The sequence below is a fragment of the Physeter macrocephalus genome, chromosome 18, assembly GCF_002837175.3.
Source record: "Physeter macrocephalus isolate SW-GA chromosome 18, ASM283717v5, whole genome shotgun sequence".
Taxonomy (NCBI): Eukaryota; Metazoa; Chordata; class Mammalia; order Artiodactyla; family Physeteridae; genus Physeter; species Physeter macrocephalus.
In genome coordinates, this window is record NC_041231.1 from 105,733,056 (window position 1) to 105,745,468 (window position 12,413).

General features: G+C 47.9%; 1 long non-coding RNA gene across 2 annotated transcripts in view; it reads left to right on the forward strand.

Moving 5' to 3' along the window:
• Positions 1–6,427, forward strand: part of LOC129391536 (uncharacterized) — a 9,988-nt gene extending 3,561 nt beyond the window's left edge. For both annotated transcript variants that reach the window (XR_008615801.1, XR_008615802.1), the window contains 2 exons: positions 3,595–3,655; positions 6,205–6,427. This is a non-coding gene — a long non-coding RNA (uncharacterized lncRNA). The remainder of the gene's footprint in view (positions 1–3,594; positions 3,656–6,204) is intronic.
• Positions 6,428–12,413: the final 5,986 nt, after the last annotated feature.

The following is a 12,413-nucleotide window of genomic DNA, read 5'->3' on the forward strand; positions in this document are numbered from 1 at the left end:
CATGGCCGCTGAGCCTGCGTGTCCGGAGCCTGTGCTCCGCAACGGGAGAGGCCATAGCAGAGGGAGGCCCGCATACCACAAAAAAAAAAAAAAATCAATTAGGAATGAAAAGCAGTCACAACCTGAACGGGTTATTTGGAAAATAAAATCAGTTTTTCTTTAAGAACATTTTTCACAAGCATTTATTGAGGAAACCAAAATACTCCTAAGCACTTTGGTGTAAACCTTCACAAATATGAGGGTGGCGTTTACACCAGGCTCCCCAGACTCACACGATTACTGCCGGGCACACAGATGTGGTTATGCCACGAACAGAGTTTTGTAACAGCTCCTGGAGGGAAGGACTGAAGATCCAGGAATGGGGAGAGAAAAAGTGGAGGTGAGTTGGGCTTGGGTGGAAGCAGGAGGGGGAGTTAGAGGGTCCGGGACCGCAGAGAAAAAATGAGACAGAGAGGATCCCTTAGTTGGGGGCTGCAGTGGCTGAGCCTACTGCCTGGGGTGCAGGAAAGCTGCCTGCGGGTCGTGAGCTCGACAGAGTGATTTAAAACATATTGATCTCTGTGTCTTTGTGGGTTTGGGTTTAACCTGGGTGGTTGGCTTGCTGTGCGCGCAGTGGTCGGTCAGAACTGCTGAGCCCTTGCCCGGGGCTGAGCTGGGCCTGCGAGAGGTTGTCTTGGAGCCATCCCAGGGCTTTCAGTTCTGGAAGCGCAGGTGGGCCTTTTCCTGTAGGGCGGAGGCTGCGGAGGGTACTGCAGCAGTGCTCTCACCTTCTGAGTTCTCCAGTAGTGTCTGTGCGTGCTGGGAGTGGGAGGGGAGGGGCCGTGAGACCAGAGACAGGGCAGGCAGGATGGGCAGATGTCAGGGCTCCCTGCAGTGGCCGCTGGGAGATGCTGCGCAAGCTGGTCCACAGCGGACTGTGCCTGACGGAGACAGGTGTTTCCTCGCACTCGGGCAGTACACCTGCGTTCTCTCTCCAGGTGCCACGGGGGCCACCTGTCCCTCGGCAGTTAGGCCCACGCCCTTTGCGCGTTATGTGTCTGCTGGGGGCGAGCTGCTTTTCCCCTTGAAGGGGGTGTGACCTGTATGTGGCCCCTGCCCCGGGCTCTCTCTGCCCCCAGAAGCTCACCTGTGGGGTAGTTGGGAGCTTGGCAGAACCAATGCACAGGGCGTCAAGCTCTAGCCACCGCCTCCAAGGGAGCCGGGCTTTCTCGTTTCCCTTTTGTCATCTCGGTGAGCACTGAGCCAGGTGTGGGAAGGGTGCGTCACTGGTGGTCTGTCTCTGGCAGGCCTCCGGGAGGTGGCTTTGCTCCTAGGACGTCTAAAATCCTTTGCTTCTCAAGTTTACAATTATGAGACTCAAAGGACCAAGCGTTGGCGTAGAGCAATGATTCTCACCTGGGGGGGATTTTGCCCCCTGGGGGACATTTGCCAACGTCTGGAGACATTTCTGATCGTCAACACCAGGAGGGTGGCGGGAGGTGTGTGTGCGTGCTACCCATCCAGTGGGTAGAGGCCAGGGTAGCACACAGGACAGCCCTCAGGACCAAGAATTATTCTGCCCCAAATGTCAGTAATCCCAAGGTTGAGAAACCCCTGTACAGACCAAAGTATGGCCACTATTACCAGAAAAGCCGGCTCCCAAGTTTACAAGATAGAAACCAAAGTTCACATGGGAGCCATCTGCCTGAACTCTATTTAGGGAAAGAAGCATGACCTACTTTTCGCACTTCCCCTAAAGCAAGATCAGTCAAAAATTTCGAATATCCCCAGTGTGTGAGAAAAGAAACAACAAATGTCCAAATCTATTGGCTGGGGGTTAGAAGACTCATTTACAGAACGCGGGGACACTTGAAGCAAAGGAAAATCTGGGCTAGAATTGCCTCACCAAGAGTGTCCGTTGAGAAAGAGTGCTGAGCAGGTACAAGGAATACTCCCCATCCATCCTTCTCACGCCGCCGTGCCTCATGTCAGCGGTGCTTTCAGCCCGAGGCGGAGTGTTGCCAGGCAGGAGGCCTGGAGATGGCCTCCCTTTGGGCCTTTTGTGCTAAATTAGTTTTGTGGACCCTTTGGGTACCAGTTCCAACGGTCTTTCTTCATTATAGATGGTGCCCATAGGATCAGTAGTGAGGGAGTGTGTCTTAAATTACCAGATCATAAATCTAATATCGGAGACCATCTTCCCTTCCTACACCAGGAGCCTATAACAAATAGCTTTTAGTGCTTTCAAAAATGCTCACACTTTAATGTGATACCTGGGGTCTAAAGAACCCCGGGGTCAGAGGATAGGGTTTTATGAGCCCTGAAACTGTTACGCAACTTTGTGTGTGGGTTCAGTTACCTAAGGAGGGAATCCACTGATTTCATCACATTCCCTAAGGAGCCTTTATTCCAGATATTAAGAATCATTAACAGGGACTCGTTCACTCACTGCATATTTATTGAGTGCCTGTTATGTGCCAGCACCGTGTTCCGCACTCGAGGTGGAGAGAGAGACGGGGTGAGTCACTGATCGAAACTTAAAGAAACAGGAAGGAGTCTGAAGGATGATGGGAGGAAGAGAATTTCCTCTTCCCTTCTAGGTTCCTCTGGCTGGCCTAAGAATTAAAGTGACATGAGACAGATTAGCAGGAGAAAAAGCAAACAAAAGTCAAGTAACCTGTATACATGGGAAAGACCCAGGGAGACTGAGTAACTCGCCTAAATGGCCAAAACCCCCACCTTCAACACCATCTTTAGCTGAAGCCAGAGAAGATGTTGGGGGTAGAGGTTTGGGATGTCAAAGGGGAGGAAGGCGATTCACAGGAAGGTGGAAAAGCAAGTGTTTGGTAAATAATTGTTTGCTGTGCCAGGCGGAGACGGCGGGACACAGAGTGGACGCTGGTCTTTGGGCCATGCCGACTTCCCCACCCCATCTGCCCACACTCTGCAGATGTCTCTGGGGATGCTCTGTTCCAGGAACAGGCCTTTTGTCTCGATTCTTCGGGCAGCTAAGGGGGAAGTGGGAGGTGGTAAAAAGGAAGACTTCCTGAGTCTTCTGTTCCTGAAAAATAAGCAGCCTAAATTAATCCTCAAGCCAAAGAGACACATTTCGGGTTGACAAATTTTGCTCCCCTACAAGAGGAAAGTATAAAAGTAATCGAGGTCCATTGAAGAAAGCAATCGAAAAATTTAAAGAGCCTAAAAATATTTTTTGTTTGATATTGATAGACATTTTTATTTGTACATACGCACCATTGGACAATACCACGGCAATGGAGATAAAGCAGAGGAAAAGGTGTGGTGGATATTTAGATGAAGTCAATTTTTATTTGTAGGCAATAAAAATCTCTGAGATGCTGATTCTAAAAATAGAAGCTAATTTGTTCCCCCCCCCATATTGTTTAATTTTAAAAATTTAACAAGTAAGTGGGTTGATCATCTGTGTTCCCTACAGCTTATAATTTAAGTGTTTTTGGAACGATGTTGAAGTAAAAGCTTGCTTTCACGTAGACAGAGGTAAACCGATGTGTCTGCCACACCCGTGAATTACCATGAGGGCTGCCGCTCCAATCTTCTTCACCGTAAACCCTTACTTTTTTCTTCTTCACGTTACAGTTGCACGATCTGCTTCGTAACCCAGCCCTGACCCCTGACGTTGGGCATGGAGGGAGTGAAGGTGGGTGATGTCGTTGGGGGGGGGGGTCCCTTGAAGCCATCAATGGGAGTGGCATGGAACCCCGGCTGCACTCTGCAGGACTGGCCCCAAAGATTCAGCCTGTAACAAAGACAGACCTCACTAGCAAGTCCCCCATGCCAGTTTGGACTTTCACATGAGAGGGAAGTGAATTTCTAACGAGTTAAGCCACATTTGGGGCCGTTGTTTTTGCATCCAGACCAACTTAATTAGTTAACAAATACAGTAGTTTAGGTATGTTCTTACTGCCTTTCCTCTGATGTTTGCCTCTGTCATTTTTATGGTAGACGGGATACAAATCCACTCAGTGAAAGAGGAGGGAGATTCTTACCATAAAGAGGCATCTGGGCAACCGGTGGAAGAGTTTACGTAGCACCCTCCTCACGTGGGGCCGAGAGCGCCTCCGCACGTGGGGCCGAGAGCGCCTCCCCACGTGGGGCCGAGAGCGCCTCCCCACGTGGGGCCGAGAGCGCCTCCCCACGTGGGGCTGAGAGCGCCTAGGGCTGGACTCTGATGGTTCAGAGCGACTCCGCTGCATCACAGGCCACACGGCGCCCGGGCGTTCTTCCCCGCTCCGCCCGCTGGACCGGAGCCGGACACTCATCTGATCCAGAGGACTTTCATTTTTGTCACTGGGAGGGCAGGAAAGAGGGAGGGATGACAGCAGTGAGTGAACAGGGGCCTTATTCGTATCCTAGGGCGCAGTAACCAAGTAACAGAGACAACAGAAATTTCGTGTCTCACAGTCTGGAGGCCGGAAGTCTGAAATCAAGGTATTGGCAGGGCCAGGCTCCCTCTGAAGGGCTGGGAAGGAGCTGTTCCAGGCCTCTCTCCTGGCTTCTGGAAGTTTCTCAGCTTGTGGCAGTGTAATTCCAATCTTCACGTGGCGTTCTCCCTGTGTGGAGGCAGTGCCACCGTCTGCATGTCTCTGTGTCCAAATTTCCACTCTTGGTACTTCCCTGGAGGTCCAGTGGTTAGGACTTGGCGCTTCCACTGCTGGGGCCCAGGTTAGATCCCTGGTTGGGGAACTAAGATTCTGCAAGCCGCTCAGCGCGGCCAAACAAAAACAAAAACAAAAACGAAAACGAATTTCCACTCTTATAAGGATCCCAGTTGTATCGGATTAGGGCCCACCCTAATGACCTCATCTCAACTAATTACATCTATAATGACCCTATTTCCAAATAAAGTCACATCCTGAAGTACCGGGGGTTAGGAATTCAACACGTGAATTTGGAAGGGGACTCAATTGAACCCATAAGAAGGGATAAGAGCTGACAGAATATTTAGGCCGAATTATTCCATCCCACCAGCAGCAGGAGAGGGAACCAAAGTACCTCAGAGAACCAGGGGACCACGAGTGGGGCAGGATCCTGAGAGGGAGTGATGGGCTCCACCGTGAAGCCTTGATCTCCCTGACGCTCCCCCCACTGCAACCCCCAGGGTTGCAGATCCAGGACCCTGAAGACAGGTGTCCCTGGTGTTGGTCTGATCTCTGTCCCTGTGTCCCAGCTGCCCTTCCAGCCTGCCTGGGAGCCAGGGACAAAAACGTTACCTGCTCTGTCTGGAGTCTGACGCCAGAGGTGTTGTGTGTGAGGAAATACAATTTAACCTTCTCATTGATAAAAAATAACACATTTTCATTATAACTAAGTTGGAAATGACACAGAAGTTGAAAGCGCGTTAGGAAAATCGCTCCTAATTCCGAGACCCCGACAACCCCTGTTAAATTTTGGCTTACATTTCATGCATTCTTATCTTCTTTTTCTGTGCATATTTTACAGAGTCTGGACCATGATCTCTATCTACCTGTATGCTTTGATCTTTCATATAACATAATATGATATTTCCTCTGTTATTACAAATTATGCTTGAACATACTTTCAATAGCTGAACAGAACTGAAGATGACCAAGTAATAATAATAATACAGAGAAGCTGCTATTTTCTGCATTCCACTGTTCCAAGCAATTTATATACATTTTTCAGTGTAATTCCAATAACAGCCCAATGAGGTAGAAGTTTATTCTCATCATGTAAATTGATAAGAAAACTGAGGTGCAGAGTTTTAGCAATTTGTCTAAATTACACAATTTTTTTTTTTTTTTTTAGTGAAGGAAATTAAAAGTAGGCGCATAGACGGCATGTGGGATCCTCCCGGACCGGGGCACGAACCCGTGTCCCCTGCATCGGCAGGCGGACTCTCAACCACTGCGCCACCAGGGAAGCCCTAAATTACACAGTTTTTAAACAGCCAAAGAGGGATTCATAGACAAGTTTGTTTGACTCTGCTTTCCATGCTTCTAATTACTGCCTAATTTCTTTATTCTTAGACGTGGGTTTGCTTCCAAATTTTTACTGTTACAGATACTGCAATGTACATCTTTGGACAGAACATTTTCTTCCCCTGGATAAATTCACAGAACTGGAATTACTAGAACTAAGATTTGAACATTTAAAAAAAGGGTTTTTTTGTTACATTATTGCCAGTTTGCTTTCCAAAAAGGCTGTGCTCTCTTGTTTTCCCTCCAGCACTGTTCTTGTTTCCCAGAGAAACACAGCACCGGACAGGCGGACTCTCTAAACATCCCTATCATGACAGCTGAAAATGGATTGTTTGTGCTTTGTATTTGCATTTATTTAATTATTAGTAAAGTCACACATTTTTCACGTTTTAAGCCATTTGTATTTTCTACTAATAATCTGGACCCCTTTATCCAGTAAGGTCTTAGTAGTAAATTGAATCATGTGTAATTAACATTTTTTTAACATCTTTATTGGAGTATAATTGCTTTACAATGGTGTGTTAGTTTCTGCTTTATAACAAAGTGAATCAGCTATACATATACGTATATCCCCATATCTCCTCCCTCTTGCGTCTTAATTAAAATTTTTGTAGGTCAAAAAATTGTTGACTATCAGCTCAACCAAATATTTTTGAATGCATTAAGAATATTAATATTTAGATATATTGGCTTTAAATATTTTTGTTTATGTTTTTATTTATTTAATTCATTTATTTTTGACTGTCTTGGGTCTTCGTTGCTGTGTGCGGGCTTTCTCTAGTTGTGGCGAGCGGGGGCTACTCTTTGTTGCAGTGTGCGGGCTTCTCATTGCGGTGGCTTCTCTTGTTGCGGAACACAGGATCTAGGCATGCAGCCTTCAGTAGTTGTAGCTCGCAGGCTCAGTAGTTACGGCTTGAGGGTTCTAGAGCACAGGCTCAGTACTTGCGGCGCACGGGCTTAGTTGCTCCGCGGCATGTGGGATCTTCCCGGACCAGGGATCGAACCCGTGTCCCCTGCATTGGCAGGTGGATTCTTAACCACTGCACCACCAGGGAAGCCCTTTGTTTATGTTTTGATAGAGATGTTTTGATTTCCAAAATGAGCACCTAAATAATAATCTGGAAAGGATTTGCGTAATAACAAAGGATTTGCGCAGTAACAAAGATGGCACGCTCATGATTTCCATGGACTATTTTTTCTTTTAATTTCATGCTTTCACACTTTTTCTTTTCTGCACTTCCTACTCTGCCCCACACCCTCAGGTTTGAGTCCAGAAAGATGTATCTTTATGAAGTAGATCAAGGCTTGGCATCAAATTTGGAGACAGAATAGGAAATGTCATTGAAAGAATTACAGGTGTCTGTCAGTAAAACAAGTTAAAATAACACATCTTTATTATGGCTGATGCCTTCTTAGAGTAAAACAATTAAAACTAGCCTGAAAGCATTTGGAGGCATAGCTTTTACTGCAGCAATGCAGAGGCTCTTTAAAGAAAGAGTGACCATGGCTTACGCGAAAGGATACACCTGGTGTGCGTGACAGTCTAGAACAGGCTGCATCTCATTTTTAGCCAAAATGAAGATAAAGCCAGACCATCTGGCTTGGCAAGGATTCGACGTCTTCTCTTTCCTGTAGGTAGACAGGAGCCACTGAAAATGAGCTCAGACACGCATTTTAAACATCTAAAAGGAAAAGAGAAAAGGTACAGTGACGAGCTCAAGTCTCTTGTCAAACGTAAGCTCATGGTCAGAGGAACAGCCGTGGGTGTTTCAGAGATTGCTGATAAGCTCTGCCTTTTAACATCTGGTACTCAAGACCCTCACTTGTAGAAACCGTTGCTTGCGTTCCCTGGGGAGAGGGCTGGGGTCGTACCCCATTCCGCTTCCTTGAGCCTCTGGTTAAAATGATTCACATCAACTCTCCCTTGGCCTTAAGTACTTTTTTATGTCGAGAACAGATTATCTTCCATAAAGATGGGAAGCAAATCTTGGCTCTTTTCATGTCCAAGCCTTTGATTCACCCAACGGATCCTGCTTCTTTCCTCAAGTCTAAATGGGACTGCGTTTTATGTTCATGGCGTGGCTCCCAGGAAGGGGACTGAAGACATTACAGGGGAGGCGTTTGCAGATATAATGACCCTGACGTGCCTGCCAAGAGGCTGAGTGCCCAGTTGGGTTCCCCAGGGAGGACACAGCTCCTGCCACCCGGCTTGTGCTTGTCTGATGCTGGCCAGGCTGGGGGCACAGCTGGTGGAGAGAATAGTTCTCCTCGGGGCCAAGCTAGCTGACCCTGCCACGAATCAGACCTGCAAGTTCAGTCCTCCTGGCCCCGGGCTCCGACCAGGGGGAAGGAGCTCAGCTGCTGCCAGACCCTGCGCCCTGGGCCCTGCCCGAGCTGGACCGGGTTTTGCGGAGGTGCCCTCCTTGCGCACACGTCCCAGGTGCTCCCTGGAAACAGGCATCTAAACACTCCCGTGCTTTCCCAGGGCCTGAGATGTGATCCCGCGGTCTGGTTATTATTGTCCATTGCTGGGCATTTGAAGGCCCCACCCCATTTCTGCATTTCCTCTCTGCCCTGTTGGGGTGCAGATCCTACTGGGGTGAGATCCTAAGAGCTGTGGTTTCAGTTAAGGTGGGCTTGTTGCAAGCACTTTGAATATAATAATCATACTCACACAAGAACATTAAGATTTTTTTAAAAGAGGAAAGAAGAACAGAACAGAAAGAGAAAGAAGCTGATAATAGCTTGAAATGAATGTGGGGAAATGTAATTATACTTTCAAAAAGATAACTCTTTCTCCTGTTTGTTTTCTGTCAAGATTTATATATTCATATCCTCCCCCCCTCCCCTGCGGTCTAAAGCTCTCTCTTGGAAGGACGTCCATGGTGACTAGAGACTGTCCTTGGAGCTGTGGCGGGAACCCTTTCTTAAATCAAGGGCATGGGTGCATCTGTCCTCCCTGTGGGCCTGGAACCCAACGATGCAGGATGTGTACCATCCCTCCTAAGTTATCCCAGCGTCTCCCTAACTGGCTCCCCGGTGGCCACTCCCTCTCTGTTCAAACCCGTCCTGCACGCTGCCTTACGTGGATCTTCCTGGGCCTAAGCAGCAATAAGCCACTTCCCTGGAGAAGAGCATGCGATGGCTTCGTGGTCCCCAAGGCACTGGGAACAAAGAGCAGTGGCTTCTCCTGGGCTCTGGAGATGCCCCCCAGTCTGACTCCCAGACTTTCCAGTGCCCCCTCAAGCCCACCAGTCTGCCCTGATGCCCACGACGCTTCATACGCCCTGGCCCAGGTCAGACCGCCTCTCATGAGCTTCCTGACCATCTGACCATCGTCTGCCCAGCCCCGCTCACAATCCCACTTCTGGTTCAGTGTCTGTGAGGGTCAAGGCTGAGCTGTCTTCCTCGCTGGGTTCCTGCAGTACCTGGTGAACGGGTGCTCCGTGAACGTTTGCCAGCTGAAGGAATGACATCTTAGCAGCCGGGCCAGCCCTGGCATTTAACACTCCGCGGCCATTCCCTGCTGTTCAACCCCCCGCGGTCAGCTCTGTCCACTCCTAGGCACCCATTCTCCCCACTGGCGATGCCCCGCCCTCTTCCCACATCATACTCACCTCTCCCGGCCCCGCCTATCTCTTTACCCCCGTGCAGGGCCACCCTGGCCCCTAAGCCATCCGACCGATGTGAGTTCTCCCACTCCCAAGCTCCCAGGGCGCTCCCTGCACCACGGACACGGCCTTGCCTGGCGTGAGACCTGGACTGTCCCCGTGTTCGCCCCTGGATCCCGTTTCACATGTGTACCCACCTTCCCCAACTCCTCGGAGTGCTGAGCGGAGCTGAGTCAGACCAGCTGTTTGATAAATGTCTGCCTAAATGATTGCGACTGGGCATCTTCCCTGCTTCTCTCCAAGGATCCACAGCCACAGCCCATCCATCACTCAAGGTCGGCTCAGCCCGGCTTCCTCTGCAGTGGCCTCACACTGATCTCCCACTGGATCATGACCCCTGTGGGGGACACTTTTGAGCGGCACTCCCAGTATGTATGTATATCCGTTACTTATAGACTTCATGTGTGTCCTGTTGTGGCTTGGCTCTCTGGACCACCAGTGCCCTCCCAGTGGACCCACACCCCACCTGGAGACACAGCTCTGGAGCACAGCCCACCTGGAGTTGCCATGTCCTCATGCGCTTGGACACAGAGAACACAAGGCCCCACCGTCTGTGCCTGGGTACCAGCCAGCCTCCCACCAGGGCCTCTGGGGCGAGTCACAGTGTCTGGTCCAGGAGTTTCATGCACACTTTCCTCAGTGTGGGGGGACAGCAGAGCTTTGAGACCAGGTGACTCACCAGTGGGAGACCCAGCACAGAGAGACCCACCTAGTTCAAAGAAAGCCCACTGTGCCTGGCCCAGAGGAGGAACTTAATACATGTTGAAATATAATAAAAATAACTGCGATCCTTGATGGCAAGTGTCCTACTCCAGTGTCTTCAAACATTGGCTTGTGAGCCTTGTAAAAGAATTTTGATGACAAACCCACAGCCAACATCGTTCTCAATGGTGAAAAACTGAAACTGTTTCCTCTAAGATCAGGAACAAGACAAGGTTGTCCACTCTCACCACTATTATTCAACATAGTTTTGGAAGTTTTAGCCTCAGCAATTAGAGAAGAAAAAGAAATAAAAGGAATCCAAATCAAAAAAGAAGTAAAGCTGTCACTGTTTGCAGGTGACATGATACTATACATAGAGAATCCTAAAGATGCTACCAGAAAACTACTAGAGTAATCAGTGAATTTGGTAAAGTAGCAGGATACAAAATTAATACACAGACATCTCTTGCATTCCTATACACTAATGATGAAAAATCTGAAAGAGACTTGGATTGGAAGAATCAACATTGTGAAAATGACTCTACTACCCAAAGCAATCTACAGATTCAATGCAATCCCTATCAAATGACCACTGGCATTTTTTTCAGAACTAGAACCAAAAATTTCACAATTTGTATGGAAACACAAAAGACCCCGAATAGCCAAAGCAATCTTGAGAACGAAAAATGGAGCTGGAGGAATCAGGCTCCCTGACCTCAGACTATACTACAAGGCTACGGGAATCATGACAGTATGGTACTGGCACAAAAACAGAAATATAGATCAATGGAACAGGATAGAAAGCCCAGAGATAAACCCACACACATATGGTCACCTTATCTTTGATAAAGGAGGGAAGGATATACAGTGGAGAAAAACAGCCTCTTCAATAAGTGGTGTTGCGAAAACTGTTCAGGTACATGTAAAAGTATGAAATTAGAACACTCCCTAACACCACACACAAGAATAAACTCAAAATGGGTTAAAGACCTACATGTAAGGCCAGACACTATCAAACTCTTAGAGGAAAACATAGGCAGAACACTCTATGACATAAATCACAGCAAGATCCTTTTTGACCCACCTCCTAGAGAAATGGAAATAAAAACAAAAAGAAACAAATGGGACTTAATGAAACTTAAAAGCTTTTGCACAGCAAAGGAAACCATAAGCAAGACGAAAAGACAACCCTTAGAATGGGAGAAAATATTCGCAATGAAGCAACTGACAAAGGATTAATCTCCAAAATTTACAAGCAGCTCATGCAGCTCAATATCAAAAAAACAAACAACCCAATCCAAAAATGGGCAGAAGACCTAAATAGACATTTCTCTAAAGAAGATACACAGATTGCCAGCAAACACATGAAAGGATGCTCAACATCACTAATCATTAGAGAAATGCAAATCAAAACTACAATGAGGTATCACCTCACACCAGTCAGAATGGCCATCATCAAAAAATCTACAAACAATAAATGCTGGGGGCTTCTCTGGTGGTGCAGTGGTTGAGAATCTGCCTGCCTAATGCAGGGGACACGGGTTCGAGCCCTGGTCTGGGAGGATCCCACATGCCGTGGAGCAACTAGGCCCGTGAGCCATGGCCGCTGAGCCTTCGCATCTGGAGCTTGTGCTCCGCAACAAGAGAGGCCATGACAGTGAGAGGCCCACGCACCACTGTGAAGAGTGGCCCCCGCTCGTTGCAACTAGAGAAAGCCCACGCACAGAAACGAAGACCCAACACAGCCAAAAATAAATAAATAAATAAATGCTGGAGAGGGTGTGGAGAAAAGGAAACCCTCTTGCACTGTTGGTGGGAATGTAAATTGATACAGCCACTATGAAGAACAGTATGGAGGTTCCTTAAAAAACTAAAAATAGAACTACCATATGACTCAGCAATCCCACTACTGGGCATATACCCTGAGAAAACCATAATTCAGAAAGAGTCATGTACCACAGTGTTCATTGCAGCTCTATTTACATTAGCCAGGACATGGAAGCAACTTAAGTGTCCATCAGCAGATGAATGGATGAAGAAGATGTGGTACATATATACAATGGAATATTACTCTGCCATAAAA